The sequence below is a fragment of the Trachemys scripta genome, chromosome 4 (assembly GCF_013100865.1).
Source record: "Trachemys scripta elegans isolate TJP31775 chromosome 4, CAS_Tse_1.0, whole genome shotgun sequence".
NCBI lineage: Eukaryota > Metazoa > Chordata > Testudines > Emydidae > Trachemys > Trachemys scripta.
Window position 1 is genome coordinate 44,292,655 of NC_048301.1, and position 6,511 is coordinate 44,299,165.

A 6,511-nucleotide genomic window follows, 5' to 3' on the forward strand; every position below is an offset into this window, starting at 1 on the left:
GACTCACAAGCAGACAAACATGGAGGTGAGCTCGGAGTCTACCTGAATAGTGATTGAAGGACAACCTGTCCAAAATTGGTATTGTCTCCGGACTGATGGGAAATGGCATAATAGAAGCGAAAGTGTAAACTGATTACCAAGTTTCTGATTTACAAATAGCTATGATCAGTACTTGTGCCAAGAAAGCCACTGGAGTTGCCTGTGCTTTAGTAGAATGCATCAATATTCTAGCAACTGGTAGCATAAACAAATGCACAAAGAGATCCAGGATGAGATTCTCTAAGTGAAAACTTAACCCTGTCCATAACCATAATAAACAGCTGCGTGGAGATTCTAAAGAACTAAAGTACTCTCCAGATAAAAAGCTAAAGCCCTTCTCACATCGAATAAATGAAGTCTTTCCTCATCTCTATGCACATGGGATTTCAGGAAGAATGTAGGCAAAAAAAAGACTGCCTGGTTAGCATGAAAATTAAAGACTACAGTAACTCCTTGCTTAACGTTGTAGTTATGTTTCTGAAAAATGCGACTTTAAGTGAAACTATGTTAAGCGAATCCAATTTCCCTATAAGTATTAATGTAAATGTGGGGGGGAGGGTTAGGTTCCAGGGAAATTTTTTTCACATGACAAAAGACTATATATATATATATAAACTTATACTGTGTGTGTGTGTGTGTGTGTGTGTGTGTGTATATATACACACACACACACACACACACACACACAGTATAAGTTTTAAACAAACAATTTAATCAGCGATGATGATTGTGAAGCTTGGTTGAGGTGGTGAAGTCAGAGGGTGGGATATTTCCCAGGAAATGCCTTACTGCTAAATGATGAACTAGGAATTGGCTGAGACCTGAAGGGTTAACACGTTGTTAATGTAGCTTCACACTCTACAAGGCAGCACAAATGGAGGGAGGGGAGACAGCATGGCAGACAGAGACACACATTGTGTGACAGAGAGAGAGATACTCATTGCCCCTTTAAGTATGCTGACCCCACTCTAAATACACTGCCTTTTTAAACAGATCAGCAAGTTGAGACAGCAGCTCCTGCCAGCAAGCTCCCACTGTCCTGAGCCCTGTTGTGTGTCTCCCCTGCTCTTTGGAAATGGGGTAAGTGGGGTGCAGTAGCAGGGGGTAGGGGGACACCCTGACATTACCCCCCATCTTTCCCCCCTTGCACAGCAAGCAGGAGGCTCCCAGGAGCAGCTCCAAGGCAGAGGGCAGGAGCAGCACACGGCAGTGCAGGAAGGGACAGCTGAACTGCCAGCAATTGATAGCCTGCTAGGTAGCTGCCACACAGGGAACTTAGGGGAGCGGGAAGCCGATGGGGGGCTGCCAGTCCATCCTGGTTCCAAGCTAGCTGCAATGGGCTGATCTTCCTGCAACCAGTGGTCAAAGCAGGCGGTTGCCAAACAATCTGATCAAACTGTTTAGGAATCTGGTAACAATGGGTTAGAGAAAAGAGATTTATTATCCACCAAGATGTGGAAGGCTGAGATAGCTGCCAGATGTACTCTTACAGAGCTAATCTCCAAACTCTGATGTTTTAGGTATAGAAGACAGTCCAGTACGAGGTTCAGGGGTGCCTGTTCTGGGGATATGCCTTTCTGATAGGATGAAATGGAGTAGCACTTCCATTTACTAAGGTACATGCCCCTAGTTGTGGGTTTTCTGCTATTCAGAAACACTTCAGGGACATCCTTAGAACAGGATCCTCCAAAGCTGTGTTAACAATGCATTAGCAATGAAGCCATCCATTCTGTCAGATGGAGGGCTTGTAGGCTGGGATGGAGCAGGCAGCTGCAAAATCACATCTAGATCCAATGGGAGAGACAGAGGCTTGACTGACAAGGTCAGTAGGGTCAAGAACCAGTATTGTCGAAGTCACGCTGGTGCTATAAGGATGAGATGAGCATGGTCTTGGTTGACTTTGAACGAATTCTGGACAGCAACAGAATCAGAAGGAAGGCATAGAGGAGGGGATCCTTCCAGGGTAACCGAAAACACCAGGCAACAAGCCTGGTCTGAGACCTCCCTGGAAACAAAACCAATGGCATTTTCTGTTGGACTTTGTTGCGAACAGGTCCATGTGAGTACTCCCCCAGAGCTGGAAGATGGATCTGGTGATATCAGGGCATAAAGACCACTCATGATGATCAGAGAAGTCCTGTTCAATCAATCTATTAATGTATTCTGCTTCCCTGGAAGGTAAGCAGCCAGGATATTAACTGAATTGGTTATGCAAAAGTCCCAGAATTTCCTGGCATGACTGCGCTCCTCCCTGTCTGTTTATGTAAATCATAATCGCAGAATTGTTTGTTAAAATTAACAAGTTTTTTCCTTCTATATGTCAGAAGAAAGCTGAGCAGGCTAGTCGCACCACTTTTAACTCCGTGATACTTATATGAGCAATCAGATCCTGAAGCATCCAGAGACCTTGACCCAGAGACTCACATGAGCCCTGCAACCCAGAGCTGATGCATCTGTGACTAAAGTGAGGACTGGTAGCAGAGGAATAAAAGGGACCTCCACACAGACTTTAAGAGGATTCATCCACCAATCCAGAGACAACAAAACTGACACTGGCACATGAACCATCTAGTCCAAATGATGATTACTTGGGGCTTTCAATGACACTAGCAAGGCATGCAGCTTTCTGAGATGCAGCCTGGTGTGTTAACCCACATAGGTACACCTTGACATGTGACCCAGGAGGCTGAGGCATCTGTGTGCCATGGCGAGAGCTTATGCTTTCAGTCAAAGCATCCCAGTAGTCTTATCTGGCAACAAGCACAGGATTCCAAGGTGGTAGCTGCTCATGACTTGTGATGAGGAAGCCACCTTTGTGACCTCAGTGCTCAGTACCAGAGAATGATACTCTCGGTGCCAATGCCCCCAGAGTAATCTCAATGACAAAAGATAATATGGTTGCGGGGAGGTCTTTGCAGGATCAGGGACACCCCACGGTGTCCAGAACGACTGCTGATATGGGCCTAGAACCGCACCTTGACCGGGCCATTGCTCCATAGGAGGAGAAGACCAGTGCTGTGACTGTTGCATGACCGAAGGTCTGATGGAGGGTATGCCCTCTGTCTTGGATGGGACACAGAGGAATGCACCTCGAGTATGAAGAAGAAGAATCTGAAACGTCTGACACTGGGGGTGCACAACCAGTTGGGACTGTGGTTAGGTAGCCCAAGCTTGGAGATGATGGATGTGGTACTGAGGATATCATTGGAGGCTTGCCCTTTGACTGCACCAGTCTTTGTGGAAGCTTGGGAGGTAACAGTACTGTGAGTTCCTGACATGGAGAGGAAGGTGACGCAGGCATCGGTACTGATTGTAAACCTTCTTGCACCTCTGGGGACACCAGTACCAAAATGCTAAGTAAGTCCCTTGTAACTGCTTATGCCTCTGGGATGGTTGGGAGCGGCAATGACTGATGGATCTGCTGCAGAGATCTTTCGGGGATGTCCTCAATGGACCTGGCACAGCTCTGGAGGTGGCAATTCCTTCTTCTTAGCTGAAGAGTGCTCCAGTGAGAGACTCTAACCTGACTGTGTCTTAAAGTCTCTACTTCTACTAGGCTTTGGCACCAACATCCCCAAGTGAGGTACCAAGCCTGAGGAGGGTGTAAGCCTTTTCTTCAGTACCAGCGAATGGGACTGAGGAGCTGAAGACACCTCCTGTGTGCTCCATACCGAGGCTGATGTACTTGGGGTTCTCTCTGCATGAGACAAGTCCGATGGGGGGCAAAGTGCTGCCTCCAAGAGCAACATATGAGCCTCACCACTCTAACTCTTCTTGAGCGGAGCTTAAATCCCTTACAAATGTGACTTTTGTCACTTATGTGGGATTCTCCCAAACATTTCAAACACGCGGCGTGTGGATCATTGACCAGCACAGGTTTAGCGCAAGTATGGCAGGATTTAAAACCTGGTAAATACGGCATCATTTCGGTACTGATCCCAGTACTGAAAGACAAAAACTAGTCCAAAAACACCTATGACTAAAATCTATCACTAAAACTAACAAACTTAACTAACTAACTACTTCCTAACAATAAAAGAGAGTATATATACAAAGGAGTGAGGGAAGCTTATGACAACAAGTCCAACAACCATCACTGGCAGTAAGAAGGAACTGAGGGGGTTGGGGACAGCTCCGTGCTCTTATAGCAGCATGCAGTGGTAAATGGTGACGGGGGCATTTGTGCCTCCATAGTGGGTACCATTGAGGGAAAAAGTTCCGACAACTGTGCATGCCCAAACCCACAGTGGAATGGACATGTGCAAACACTCCAAGAAATGATTTCAGGAAAGCTTGTAAGATCAAACCCATGATGTGCATTATGTGAAGACACAAGAGGGCCACACTAGTGTTTCATATGCATGTTGGACCTACAGCTCTGAACCTGCAAACACTTATAAATATGATTAACTTTAAGCATCTGAGTAGCCCCATTTATTTTACAGAATTAAATTTAAGCATGTGTTTGCAGCATTGAGGCCTAACTGGTACATGCATAACTTTAAACATAAAGAGTAGTCCCACTGAAGTCAATGGAGTTACTCACATACTTTACATTACATTACATATTTAAGTTCAAAGTGCAGTAAAGTCAACAGGAGGGTTTCCGTTGATCTCAATGGGTTTTGGATTATACCCCAAGTGATTATCCGGTCATTTGGATTCTGATTTTGGGAGGGTTTTTTTATTTTTTTATAAAATCACCTACTGCAAATGCCTCACAAATGGAATATCTCACTTTAGAAAGTGACATTCTCAAGTATTTAAGATAAGAAGTAAAAAGCCATGTGTCTTGAAACATTTTGCACCTTCTATAATGTTTCAGATTAAAACTTACTAACCACTTCTTACATAATGTATATACAACTGTCAGGTTGAATAACCATTTTTGCCATTCTCTGCCTCTATTCACTTTGTGCCTGGTACCTCGCCAAAAACAGATTTGGAGTGGGGATGATGGGGTTGCCCAAAAAACACTACTATTTTCATTCTTCCAGGTTTGATTAATATTTATCAGCTAAGTAGCTATTTTTAAAAGGCATTCGGCTTGATAAATGATAGAGAATTTATACTGATGGAGAATTTCTGCATCATATTTTGAAATATATTAACTTAATAGAAAGTAAGGATTATATTCATATTTGTTTTAATTTATATTTTTGTCATGATTTCATAACACACTGAATCCTCAACCTTTTGGTTATAATTGGTCTTTATGAAAATAATATAATTACAAAAAATATATAACTAAATGGAAATGATGAAACATAGTATATATATACAGAAGAGAGAATTTATTGCTAAATATCTAAGTATTCACAAAAATATATATATTGTTTGACTCTTGATCATTCTAACCTCATTAGTACATGCTCAGAGTGACATCTGCTGGCTTTATACAGTTTTGTTTTTTGAAAAGATTAAACCAGTGGTTTTCAACCTTATTTCATTTGCGGACCCCTAAAAAGATTCAAATGGAGGTGTGGAACCCTTTGGAAATCTTAGACATAGTCTGCAAACCCCCAGGGTCTGCAGGCCACAGGTTGAAAACCATTGTTCTATGGTAACAACAACCTTTCATGGACCCCTTAGACATAGTCTGCGAACCCAGAGGGGTCCACAGACCACAGATTGAAAACCACTGGACTAAACTAACAATGACATTTCTCTTTGTAGAGACATGGTGAATGAGGTAATACTTGTGTTAACTATTTATGCTAAAAAATCTGTTCCATCTTATATTTAGCTGTGCCACTCTGAGTACCTTTCCCAGACCTGAAGAAGAGCCGTGTGCAGCTTGAAAGCTTGTCTCTGACCAACAGAAGTTGGTCCAATAAAAGATATTACCTCACCCACCTTGTCGCTCTAATACAGTGGTTCCCAAACTTCAACAACCTGCGAACCCCTTTCACTAAAATGTCAAGTCTCGCAAACCCCCTCCTCAAAATGAATATTTCCGGGGATTTTCTCCTTTATCTGAGTATAAATTATAAAAGCAGTGATCTGGGAAATATAAAATTTGTTTTTATGACATGCATATTACACACTATTTATTATTAAAGCAACAAAGGGTCCTGTGGCATCTTTCAGACTAACAGATGTATTGGAGCATAAGCTTTCGTGGGTGAATGCCCACTTCGTCAGATGCATGTCTGACGAAGTGGGCATTCACCCACGAAAGCTTATGCTCCAATACATCTGTTAGTCTGAAAGATGCCACAGGACCCTTTGTTGCTTTAATAATAAATAGTGTGTAATATGCATGTCATAAAAACAAATTTTATATTTCCCAGATCACTGCTTTTATAATTTATACTCAGATAAAGGAGAAAATCCCTGGAAATATTCATTTTGAGGAGGGGGTTTGCGAGACTTGACATTTTAGTGAAAGGGGTTCGCAGGTTGTTGAAGTTTGGGAACCACTGTATTAGAGCGACAAGGTGGGTGAGGTAATATCTTTTATTGGACCAAC

General features: G+C 42.9%; 1 protein-coding gene across 2 annotated transcripts in view; it reads right to left on the minus strand.

The window, feature by feature from the left end:
* TTC6 (tetratricopeptide repeat domain 6) overlaps positions 1–6,511 on the minus strand; it is a 163,091-nt gene that overhangs the window by 95,391 nt on the left and 61,189 nt on the right. The window lies entirely within an intron of this gene.